Source organism: Phocoena sinus, chromosome 21, assembly GCF_008692025.1.
Source record: "Phocoena sinus isolate mPhoSin1 chromosome 21, mPhoSin1.pri, whole genome shotgun sequence".
Lineage (NCBI taxonomy): Eukaryota > Metazoa > Chordata > Mammalia > Artiodactyla > Phocoenidae > Phocoena > Phocoena sinus.
The window spans coordinates 6595647-6609343 of record NC_045783.1 but is presented as its reverse complement, the minus strand read 5'-3'; the positions used below and the strand labels follow the sequence as shown (position 1 = coordinate 6609343).

General features: G+C 41.0%; 1 protein-coding gene across 2 annotated transcripts in view; it reads left to right on the top strand.

Moving 5' to 3' along the window:
* MCPH1 (microcephalin 1) overlaps positions 1 to 1119 on the top strand; it is a 238240-nt gene extending 237121 nt beyond the window's left edge. For both annotated transcript variants that reach the window (XM_032618443.1, XM_032618442.1), the window contains one exon: positions 623 to 1119. The gene's annotated coding sequence lies outside the window, so the exon portion shown is untranslated. The remainder of the gene's footprint in view (positions 1 to 622) is intronic.
* The last annotated feature ends 12578 nt before the right edge of the window (positions 1120 to 13697 follow it).

Sequence of the window (13697 nt, the reverse complement as noted above, 5' to 3'; positions counted from 1 at the left end):
TTCCTTACAATAAATGTCTCCTATTGGTTCTGTGTCTCTGGAGGACCTTGACTAATACACTCAGTGTGTGACACAAAGTAGGTATTTGAATGTTTGCCAAACCTGGATTTGAATCCATGGGGAGTTGACAAGCCCTTCAAGGCTTTGAAGGAAGTATGGTGGCATATCATGATGGATGATTTAGGAGTCTAAGCAGCTTAGCAGCGTGGGATGGAGGGTCAAGTGTTGACGGGGTGGGTGTGGGAGCAGAGCCCAGTCTGTCATCTCCCTCCACCAAGGATGGTTCCTGGAGGCAGGATGAACACTGGGACCTACCCTTTAACCCGGGTGACGCCATCAGGCACACAGTTCACCAGCCCAGAGAGAATCCATGGAGTTTCATGGAACCTCTTGGTAAAACTGGGTTCTAGTCTTTACCTACCACTTGGTAGAACCAGGGCAGGTTGACTTAAGAATCCTGGGAGTCAGGGAAGTTACGTGTAAAGTGGTGATGATTCTGCACTTACTGCACCTGTCATAATAATGCAGCGGTCTTTGTAAGGATCAGAAGAAGGTGTGAAAGGTCTTTATAAGCCACTAGGCCCTATAAAAATGTAACCTATGACTATTCTTGTTCTAACAGAAACAAAGGAGCTGGTCTGCATTAATCATGAAGAAACAAAAATCAGAACAAATTGATGAGGTGTCTGAGAATAAACCACTGGCAGAGTTTCTCAGAGCACTGAGAGGGACCTTCTGGCCCAGGGTCACCAGCAGTGCTGACTGCTGAGCCACTTCAGAGGACCAAAGCAGGACCCCTGGGAGGAGTGATGAGTTAACCCTAAAGTTTGGCATCTCTCAGCTCTGCCCTTTCAAGGGAATGCAGTGCTCCTGGATGTGCCAGTGAGGGTGAAACCGGTATTCTACGCTGATCTTTGGGAAGGAAAGGAAAACAAGGGTATTTACTGTGAAGCATTAAAAAATTAGATCCAAAGCATGAAACTAAAGCAAAATGTGTAAACAGCCACCTCTCCATGAAATAGCTCTATTTTACAGAACGTATCATTCTGTATTTGTAGAGGATCAATGTAGGTTGATAACTAAAATAAATACCAAGCTTATGTCTCCTCTGTGTTTATATTTAAAGCCACTATTTTATTTCATGTAACAAGTGGTGACTTAATTGCAGATACAGTGAAAAAATGATCATAAACATTTTTGTGTTCTCGTCATTACTTCCTTACACATAACCTTTCCCTTGGTTAGAGAGAATCGTATTGAGGAGAATAGGCTTTATTTAGGAAGAATGCAAGGAAAACAGATAATGGCCACGTTTTTGACTTCCAAAATATTGGGGAAGAAGTAGAATAGGCTTAATAACCTAAAAACACTTCTGCTGCAACATATCTAGAAAGCTAAAGAAAAATATTACAAACTTCTTTATAAATGTATTGCACAACCCCTAAAAAAGAAAGGAAATTCCCAGTGGGTGGGGATCAGAAAGGAGCCATATCCTGAGAACTACCTGAGTCTGAGGGCTGAAGACTGCTGCCCGGGAATCGGGGGTGGGGGGAGTGGGCTCTGGGAAGCAGGGGCTTGTGTATAACAGAAAACAGGGTCAGCAGATGAGGTTATGGGCCTGTGTTAGTGAGTGGTATTGGAGTGGAGACCCTCCAGGTAAAACTGAAATTCTGTCCAGTACACACTCAGTGAAGGAGACTAGGAAAAAATTCTATACTAGTTGACAAGCTAGACTGTCTGGCTTGGAGTTCCAATCAAGGAGAAAAAAAATCATTCCTTTCATACCACGTTTTATGAACTAAAATTAGAAAAGCAATGACACAGTGCAAAAACTGTACTTATAAGTTTGAAATCATACAAATAATTGATACATAAAAGAAAGCATAATGGAAATAAATAATATTTAGACCTGAAGAAAAAACTCCTTGCTTCAGCTAAAGCAAGATTTAGAGGGAAATATATAGCTCTAATTGCTTACATTAGTAAAGAAAAAAATCACTACAAACTAATTAGCTAAATATTCAACAAAAGAGGTTGGGAAAAGAACTATATAGTAAATTAAAGAAGGACAGGAAGGAAACAATTAAGCTAATAGAAATTAGCAAAGTAAAACTAAAGAAATGAAAGAATTCATCCAACAAACGGTGATTCTTTGGAAACACTGATAAAATAGGTAAATTTCTGAAAGCCTAATCAAACTAATTAACATCATAAATACATAAGAAGGCAGTGTGAAACTCACCAGTAATGTTATATAGTCAGAGATTCTGTAATATGATAATGGTGGTGTGTAATTCACTTAAAACTCCACTTTAGGTTTAAAAAAACGTAGCAAAAATAACCATAACTACAATAATCTGTTATTAGTTATACAATATAAAAATACATAAATTGAATCATCAATAACCTAAAATGTGAGGTGGGGAAAGGTAAAAGTGTAAAGTATAAGAACCCTATTTAGGTTAAGCTGTTATTAGTTTAAAATAGGGTGTTATAATTTTAAGATATTTTATGTAAGCCTCATGGTCACCATAAGGGAAAAAACCTGTAGTAATTACAGAAAAACATAATAAAGAAGACAAAGCATAGTGATACCACAAGACATCAAAACACACACACAAGGGGCTTCCCTGGTGGCGCAGTGGTGGAGAGTCCGCCTGCCGATGCAGGGGACACAGGTTCGTGCCCCGGTCCGGGAAGGTCCCACGTGCTGCGGAGCGGCTGGGCCCGTGAGCCATGGCCGCTGAGCCTGCGCGTCCGGAGCCTGTGCTCCGCAATGGGAGAGGCCACAACAGTGAGAGGCCCGCGTACCGGAAAAACACACACACACACACACACAAACACACACAAAAAGACAGCAGGATAGGATTCAAACAAGAATGGGTCTACAAAGCAACCAGAAAAGAAGAGCAAAATGGCAAGAGTAAGTCTTTAGGTATCAGTAGTTACTTTAAATATACGCAGATTATATTTTCCAACCAAAGATATAAAATAGCTGGAAGGATAAAAAGAACAAGATCCAACAATACACTGCCTACAAGAAATTCACTTTAGTGTTAAGACATACATAAGCTGAGAATGAAGGGCTGGGAAAAGATGTTGCAAGCACATGGTGACCAAACAAAAGCAGAGGTAACTATACTTATGCCAGAAAAAATAGACTTTAAATTTAAAATGGTAAAAAAGCCAAAGGAAGTCAGTATGATAATGATAAAGGAGCCAATATATCGGGAAGATATAACAATTTTAAGTATTAATGCATCCAACATGAGAGCACCTAATTACATAAAGCAAAAAGTAACAGAGTCAAAAGGAGAAATAAACAGCAATATAATAATGGTTGGGGACTTTAATATCCCATTCTTGACAATGGATAGAGTATCCAGACAGAGAATCAGTAAGAAAACAGCAGACTTAAGCAACACCTTATGAAGGTAATAGACATATGCTGAATGTTCTATCTGACAACAGCAGAATACATGTTCTTCTGACATGCACATGAAACATTTTCTAGAACAGGCCATGAATTAGGTCACAAAACAAGTCTTAGCAAATTCAAGAAGATTGAAATTAGTCAAGTATCTTGTCTGACCAAAATGGTATAAAACTAGAAATCAATAAGAGGAAAAGTGAACATTTTACAAATACATGGAGAGTAAACAAAACTCTTCTGAACAATCAATGAATCAGAGAAGAAATTAAAGGAGAAATAAAGTATCTTGAGACAAACAAAAATGGAAACATAACATACCAAAACGTATGGGATGCAGCAAAAGCTGTTCTAAGAAGGAAGTTTATAGCAATAAATGCCTACATTAAGAAATATCCCAAATAAACAATGTAACTCTATGCCTTAAGCAACAAGAAAAAGAACAAACTGAGACCATAGTTGGCAGAAGGAAAGAAATAATAAAGGTTAGAGCAGACATAAATGAAACAGAGAACAGGAAAACAACAGAAAAGATTAACCAAAATAAGAATTGGTTCTTTGAAAAGATAAACAAAATTGACAAATCTTTAGCTAGACTAACCAAAGGAAAAAGAGAGAAGGGCCAAATCAATAACTTATAAATGAAAAACAGACATTACAAATGATACCACAAAATTACAAAGATCATAACAGGCTGCTATGAGCAACTATACACCAACAAACTGGAAAACTTAGGAAGAAATGGAAAAATTCTTAGAAACATACACACCACCAAGACTGAAGTGGGAAGAAATAGTCTAAATAGACCAACTATTAGTAAGGAGATTGAATCAGTAATCAAAAATGTCCCAACAGGGCTTCCCTGGTGGCGCAGTGGTTGAGAGTACGCCTGCCGACGCAGGGGACGCGGGTTCGTGCCCCAGTCTGGGAAGATCCCACATGCCGTGGAGCGGCTGGGCCCATGAGCCATGGCCGCTGAGCCTGCGCGTCCGGAGCCTGTGCCCCGCAACGGGAGAGGCCACAACAGTGAGAGGCCCGCGTACTGCAAAAAAAAAAAAAAAAAAAAAAGAAAGAAAGAAAAGAAAAAATGTCCCAACAAAGAAAAGTCCAGGACCAGATGGCTTCACTGGTGAATTTTACAAACATTTGAAGAATTAACATCAATCTTTCTCAAACTCTTTCAAAATATCAAAGAGGAGGAAATCCTTTAAACTCATTTTATGAAGCCAGCACTAGCCTGATACTAAAACCAGGTAAGGACACTACCAGAAAAGAAAACCATAGGCTAATATCCCTCACGAATACAGATGCAAAGGTTCTGCAAACTGAATTCAGTAGCACATTAAAAGGATCATCTACCATGACCAGGTGGGCTTTATCCCTCATGGGTAAGGATGTTTCAGCATAAACAAATCAGTGTGATATATCATGTTGATAAAATGAAAGCAAAAATCATATGGTCATTGCAGTTGACACAGAAAAAGCATTTGACAAAATTCAACATCTCTTTATGATTTAAAAAAACTCCAACAAATTAGGAACAGAAGGAACATACTTCAACATAATAAACAACAGATATAACAAGCTCACAGCTAATACTGCTCAGTGGTGAAATGTTGAAAGCTTTTCCTCTAAGATCAGGAACAAGACAAGGGTGCCCACTCTCACCACCCTGTTTAACAGAATACTGGCAAGAAAAGAAGTAAAAGGCATTAGAATTGGAAAGGAAGAATAAAGTAGTCTCTATTTGCAGATGGTATAATTTTATATGTAGAAAATCCTGAAGACTCCACCCAGAAACTGTTATATCTAAACAACAAATTCAATAAAATTGGAGGATACAAAATTAACATACAAAAACCAGTAGCGTTTCTGTACACTAACAACAAATTATCTGAAAAAGAAATCAAGAGGGCTTCCCTGGTGGCACAGTGGTTAAGAATCTGCCTGCCAATACAGGGGATAGGGGATCAGGCCCTGGTCTGGGAAGATCCCACATGCCACAGAGCAACTAAGCCCGTGCGCCACAACTACTGAGGCTGCGTGCCACAACTACAGAAGCCTACACACCTAGAGCCCATGCTCCACAACGAGAGAGCCACCACAATGATAAGCCCACGCACCGCAACAAAGAGCAGCGCCCACTGGCCGCAACTAGAAAAAGCCCACCCACAGCAATGAAGACTCAATGCAGCCAAAAATTAATTAATTAATTAATTTAAAAGAAAAGAAATCAAGAAAACGATCCTATTTACAATGGCATCAAAACAATAAAATTCTTAGGAATAAACTTAACCAAAAAGTTGAAAGATCTCTACTCTGAAAACTACAAGGCATTGATGTTTAAAAATTAAAGACAAATAAATGGACAGGTGTCCTGTGTTCCTGGATTGGAAGAATTAGTAATATTAAAATGTCAATATTACCAAAAGCCATCTATATATTCAGTGCAATCCCTATCAAAATTTCAATGGCATTTTATTTTTTTTACATAGGTAGGAAAACAATCCTGAAGGCTGTATGAAACACAAAAGATGCCAAATAGCCAAAGCAGTCTTGTGAAAGAACAACAAAGCAGGAGGCATCACACTTCCCAATTTCAAGCTATACTATAGAACAGTGTGGTACTGGTATAAAAACAAATAGATCAATGAAACAATCAGGAGCCCTGAAATAAATCCAAGCATATAAGGTCAACTGATATTTGACAAAGGAACCAAGAATACTCAATGGAGAAAAGACAGTCTCCAATAAATGGTCCTGGGATAATTGGATATTCACATGTAAAACAATGAAATTTGACCTCTATCTTACACCACTCAAAAATTAACTCTAAATGGATTAAAGACTTGAAACCACGAAACTCCTAGAAGAAAACCTAGGAAAAATAAAAGCTCCTTGACACGAGTCTTGGCAATGATTTCTTGGATATGACACCTAAAGCACAAGCAACGAAATAAAGAATTAACAAGTGGGACTACATCAAACTAAAAAGCTTCTGCACAGGAAAACAATCAACAAAGTGAAAAGACAATCTATGGAATGGGAAAAATTGCTTACAAACCATATATTTAAGATAATATCAAAAATATATAACAAATTCATGACTCAAAGCAAAATGATGAATAATCCAATTTAAAAATGGGCTGATGATCTGAGTACACATTTTTACAAAGACAACATATAAATGACCAACAGGTACAATGAAAAAGTGCTCAACATCGCTAGTCATAGGGAAATGAAAATCAAAACCACAATGAGATATCACCTCACACCTGTTAGAATGGGTGTCATAAAAAGATAAGAGATAATAGATGTACTGATAGATGAGGGTGTGGAGAAAAGGGAACCCTTGTGCATTGTGGGTGGGATTGTAAACTGGTGCAACCACTATGGAGAGCTGCATAGAGGATCCTCAAAAAATTAAAAATAAAATTGCCATATGACCCAGTAATCCCATTTCTGTGTACACATCCAAAGAAAATGAAATCATTATCTCAAAGAGGTATCTCACCCCATGTTCACTGCAGCCGAGATACGGAAACAACCTAAGTGTCCACTAATGAATGAATACAGAACATGTGATACATATATATACAACGGAATATTATTCAACCGTGAAAAACTAGGATATCCTTCCATTCGTGACAGTTTGGATGGAACTTGAGCATTATGCTTTGTGAAATAAGTCAGCCAGAGGAAGATGGATACTGTATGATCTCACTTATATGTGGAATCAGAAAAAAAAAACTCAAAGCAAAAGACCTAGTTTGTGGTTTCTAGAGGTTGGGGGTGGGGGCATGGGAAGATTGGAGGAAGGTGGTCAAAAGGTAGAAACTGCCAGTTATAAGAGAAATAGGACTACAAACATAATGTACAACATGCTGTATGATACATATGAAAGCTAAGAGTAAATCACAAGGAAATTTTCTTTTCTGCTTTCTCTCTTTATTGTATCTATATGTGATGATGGATGCTACCTAAACTTACTGCAGTAATCATTTCACAATACATGTAAGTAAACCATTATGCTGTAAATCTTAAATTTACACAGTGAGGTATGTCAATTATATCTCAAAAAAAACTGGAAAAGATTAAAATAAAGAAATGAAATCATCTATTCATCAAAAGATGATCACTGAGAACGCTGTTAAAATAAGTAACTCCCGGAGATTTGAGAAGACGGTGGAAGAGTAAGATGCGGAGATCACCTTGCTCCCCACAGATACATCAGAAATACATCTACACGTGGAACTGCTCCTACAGAACGCATACTGAACGCTGGCAGAAGACCCCAGACCTCTCAAAAGGCAAGAAACCCCCCACGTACCTGGGTAGGGCAAAAGAAAAAAGAAAAAACAGAGACAAAACAATAGGGACAGGACCTGCACCAGTGGGAGGGAGCCGTGAAGGAGGAAAGGTGTCCACACACTAGGAAGCCCCTTCACGGGCGGAGACTGCGGGTAGCAGAGGGGGGGAAGCTTCGGAGCCGCAGAGGAGAGCGCAGCCACAGGGGTGCGGAGGCAAAGCGGAGAGATTCCCGCACAGAGGATCGGTGCCGACCGGCACTCGCCAGCCCGAGAGGCTTGTCTGCTCACCTGCCGGGGCGGACGGGGCTGGGAGCTGAGGCCCGGGCTTCAGTTGGAGCGCAGGGAGAGGACTGGGGTTGGCGGCGTGAACACAGCCTGCAGGGGGTTAGTGCGCCACGGCTGGTCGGGAGGGAGTCCGGGGAAAAGTATGGACCTGCCGAAGACGCAAGAGACTTTTCCTTCCCTCTTTCTTTCCTGGTGCGCGAGGAGCGGGGATTCAGAGCACCGCTTAAACGAGCTCCAGAGACGGGCGTGAGCCACGGCTAACAGCGCGGACCCCAGAGACGGGCATGAGATGCTAAGACTGCTGCTGCCGCCACCAAGGGGCCTGTGTGCGAGCACAGGTCACTCTCCACACCCCCATCCGGGGAGTCTGTGCAGCCCGCCACTGCCAGGGTCCCGGGATCCAGGGACAACTCCCCTGGGAGAACACACGGCGTGCTTCAGGCTGTTGCAATGTCACTCTGGCTTCTGCCACCACAGGCTCGCCCCGCATCCATACCCCTCCCTCCCCCAGGCCTAAGTGAGCCAGAGTCCCCGAAGCAGCTGCTCCTTTAACCGCGTCCTGTCTGAGCCAAGAACAGATGCCCTCAGGTGACCTACACGCAGAGGCGGGGCCATATCCAAAGCTGAGCCCCGGGAGCTGTGCAAACAAAGAGAAAGGGAAACTCTCCCAGCAGTGTCAGGAGCAGTGGATTAAATCAACTTGATGTACCCTGCATCTGTGGAATACCTGAATAGACAACAAATCATCCCAAATTGAGGAGGTGGACTTTGGGAGCAAGATAGATTATTCTTTCCCCTTTTCCTCTTTTTGTGAGTGTGAATATGTATGCTTCTGTGTGAGATTTTGTCTGTATAGCTTTACTTTCAACATTTGTCCTAGAGTTCTGTGTGTCTTTTTTTACTTTTTAATTCTTTCTTCCTTCCTTCTTTCCTTCCTTCCTTTCTTCCTTATTTTTTCTCTCTTTTATTCTGAGCCATGTGGAGGACAGGGTCTTAGTGCTCCAGCCAGGTGTCAGGGCTGTGCCTCTGAGGTGGGAGAGCCAAGTTCAGGACACTGGTCCACAAAAGACCTCCCAGCTCCACGTGATATCAAACGGCAAAAATCTCCCAGAGATCTCCATCTCAACTCCAAGACCCAGCTTCACTCAACGACCAGCAAGCTACAGTGCTGGACACCCTATGCCAAACAACTAGCAAGACAGGAACACAGTCCCGTCCATTAGCAGAGAGGCTGCCTAAAATCATAATAAGGCCACAGACACCCCAAAACACACCACTGGACGTGGACCTGCCCACCAGAAAGACAAGATCCAGCCTCATCCACCAGAACACAGGCACTAGTACCCTCCACCAGGAAACCTACACAACCCACTGAACCAACCTTAGCAACTGGGGACAGACACCAAAAACAACGGGAACTATGAACCTGTAGCCTGTGAAAAGGAGACCCCAAACACAGTAAGATAAGCAAAATGAAAAGACAGAAAAACACACAGCAGATGAAGGAGCAAGGTAAAAACCCACCAGACCTAACAAATGAAGAGGAAATAGGCAGTCTACCTGAAAAAGAATTCAGAATAATGATAGTAAAGATGATCCAAAATCTTGGAAATAGAGAAAATGCAAGAAACATTTAACAGGGACCTAGAAGAACTAAAGAGGAAACAAGCAATGATGAGCAACACAATAAATGAAATTAAAAATACTCTAGAAGTAATCAACAGCAGAATAACTGAGGGAGAAGAATGGATAAGTGACCTGGAAGATAAAATAGTGGAAATAACTACTGCAGAGCAGAATAAAGAAAAAGGAATGAAAAGAACTGAGGACAGTCTCAGAGACTGGCAACATTAAACGCACCAACATTCGAATTACAGGGGTCCCAGAAGAAGAAGAGAAGAAGAAAGGGACTGAGAAAATATTTGAAGAGATTATAGTTGAAAATGTCCCTAATATGGGAAAGGAAGTAGTTAATCAAATCCAGGAAGCACAGAAAGTTCCATACAGGATAAATCCAAGGAGAAACACACCAAGACACATATTAGTCAAACTATCAAAAATTAAATACAAAGAAAACATATTAAAAGCAGCAAGGGAAAAGCAACAAATAATACACAAGAAATCCCCATAAGGTTAACAGCTGATCTTTCAGCAGAAACTCTGCAAGCCACAGGGAGTGGCAGGACATAGTGAAAGTGATGAAGGAGAAAAACCTGCAACCAAGATTACTCTACCCAGCAAGGATCTCATTCAGATTTGATGGAGAAATTAAAACCTTTACAGACAAGCAAAAGCTGAGAGAGTTCAGCACCACCAAACCAGCTTTACAACAAATGCTAAAGGAACTTCTCTAGACACAAAACACAAGAGAAGGAAATGACCTATAGTAGCGAACCCAAAACAATATATAAAATGGAAATAGGAACATACATATCGATAATTACCTTAAATGTAAATGGACTAAATGCTCCCACCAAAAGACACAGATTGGCTGAATGGATACAAAAACAAGACCCTTATATATGCTGTCTACAAGAGACCCACTTCAGAACTAGAGACACATACAGACTGAAAGTAAGGGGATGGAAAAAGATATTCCATGCAAATGGAAACCAAAAGAAAGCTGGAGTAGCAATTCTCATATCAGACAAAATAGACTTTAAAATAAGGACTATTAAAAGGGACAAAGAAGGACACTACATAATGATCAAGGGATCGATCCAAGAAGAAGATATAACAATTGTAAATATTTATGCACCCAACATAGGAGCACCTCAATACATAAGGCAAATACTAACAACCATAAAAGGGGAGATCAACAGTAACACATTCATAGTAGGGGACTTTAACACCCCACTTTCACCCATGGACAGATCATCCAAAATGAAAATAAATAAGGAAACACAAGCTTTAAATGATACATTAAACAAGATGGACTTAATTGATATTTATAGGACACTCCATCCAAAAACAACAGAATACACATTTTTCTCAAGTGCTCATGGAACATTCTCCAGGATAGATCATATCTTGGGTCACAAATCAAGCCTTGGTAAATTTAAGAAAACTGAAATTGTTTCAAGTATCTTTTCCGACCACAACGCCATGAGACTAGATATCAATTACAGGAAAAGATCTGTAAAAAATACAAACACATCCAGGGACAACTTCCCCGGGACAACGCACGGCGGGCCTCAGGCTGGTGCAACGTCACGCCGGCCTCTGCCGCAACGTCACGCTGCCTCTGCCGCCGCAGGCCGGCCCCGCACGCAGTGCCCCTCCTTCCCCCATCCCCCAACCCCCGGCCTGAGTGAGCCGGAGGCCCCGAATCAGCGGCTCCTTTAACCCCGTCCTGTCTGAGCGAAAAAACAGACGCCCTCCAGCGACCTACACGCAGAGGCAGGGCCAAATCCAAAGCTGAGCTCCTGTGAGCTGTGAGAACAAAGAAGAGAAAGGGAAATCTCTCCCAGCAGCCACAGAAGCAGCGGATTAAAGCTCCACAATCAACTTGATATACCCTGCATCTGTGGAATACCTGAATAGACAAGGAATGATCCCAAATTGAAGAGGTGGAATTCAGGAGCGAGATCTATGATTTTTTTCCCTTTTCCTCTTTTTGTGAATGTGTACGTGTATGCTTCTGTGTGACATCTAGTCTGTATACTCTAGCTTCCACCATTTGTCCTAGGGCTCTATCCGTCCATGACTTTTTTTTTTAAAATTCTTTTTCTTAATAATTAAGTTTAATTGTAATAACTTTATTATACTTTACCTTCGTTCTTTCTTTCTTTCCTTCCTTCCCTCCCTCCTTTAGACAACGAATCACCCCAAATTGAGGAGGTGGTCTCAGGGAGCAGGATTTATAATTTTTCCCCCTTTACCTCTTTTTGTGAAGGTGTATGTGTATGCTTCTGTGTAAGATTTTCTCTGTATAGCTTTGCTTCCAACATTTGTCCTAAGGTTCTATCCGTCCCTTTTTTTTTTTCTAAATATTTTTTAATTCAATAACTATATTATACTTTATTTTATTTTTACTGTATCATCTTTCTTTCTGTCTTTTTTTCCTTCTTTCCCTCCTTCCTTCCTTCCTCCCTCCCTCCCTCCCTCCCTCCTTTCTTTCCTTCTTTGCTTCTTTCTTCCTTCCTTCCTTTCCTCCTTTCCCTCTTTCTTTACTCATACTTCTACTAATTCTCCCTACTTTTTCTCCCTTTTATTCTGAGCTGTGTGGATGAAAGGCTCTTGGTGCTCCAGCCAGGAGTCAGGGCTCTGCCTCTGAGGTAGGAGAGCCAACTTCAGGACACTGGTCAACAAGAGACCTCCCAGCTCCACATAATATTAAACGGTGGAAATATCCCAGAGACCTCCATCTTAACACCAGCACCCAGCTTCACTCAACGACCAGCAAGCCACAGTGCTGGACAACCTATGCCAAACAACTAGCAAAACAGGAACACAACCCCACCCATTAGCAGAGAGGCTGCCTAAAATCATAATAAGGCCACAGACACCCCAAAACACACCACCAGACGTGAACCTGCCCACTAGAGAGACAAGATCCAGCCTCATCCAGCACAACACAGGCACTAGTCCCCTCCACCAGGAAGCCTACACAACCCACTGAAACAACCTTAGCCACTGGAGACAGACATCAAAAACAACGGGAACTACGAACCTGCAGCCTGCAAAAAGGAGACCCCAAACACAGTAAGATAAGCAAAATGAGAAGACAGAAAAACACACAGCAGATGAAGGAGCAAGATAAAAACCCACCAGACCTAACAAATGAAGAGGAAATAGGCAATCTACCTGAAAAAGAATTCAGAATAATGATAGTAAGGATGATCCGAAATCTTGGAAGTAGAATGGACAAAATGCAAGAAACAGTTAACAAGGACCTACAAGAACTAAAGATGAAACAAGCAACGATGAACAATGCAATAAATGAAATTAAAATCACTCTAGATAGGATCAATAGCAGAATAACTGAGGCAGAAGAACGGATAAGTGACCTGGAAGATAAAGTAGTGGAAATAACTACTGCAGAGCAGAATAAAGAAAAAAGAATGAAAAGAACTGAGAACAGTCTCAGAGAGCTCTGGGACAACATGAAACGCACCAACATTCGAATTATAGGGGTTCCAGAAGAAGAAGAAAAAAAGAAAGGGACTGAGAAAATATTTGAAGAGATTATAGTTGAAAACTTCCCTAATATGGGAAAGGAAATAGTTAATCAAGTCCAGGAAGCACAGAGGGTCCCATACAGGATAAATACAAGGAGAAACACGCCAAGACACATATTAATCAAACTGTCAAAAATTAAATACAAAGAAAGCATATTAAAAGCAGCAAGGGAAAAACAACAAATAACACACAAGGAAATCCCCATAAGGTTAACAGCTGATCTCTCAGCAGAAACCCTACAAGCCAGAAGGGAGTGGCAGGACATACTGAAAGTGATGACGGAGAATAGCCTGAAACCAAGACTACTCTACCCAGCAAGGATCTCATTCACATTTGATGGAGAAATTAAAACCTTTACAGACAAGCAAAAGCTGAGAGAGTTCAGCACCACCAAACCAGCTTTACAACAAATGCTAAAGGAACTTCTCTAGACACGAAACACAAGAGAAGGAAATGACCTATAGTAGCGAACCCAAAACAATATATAAAAT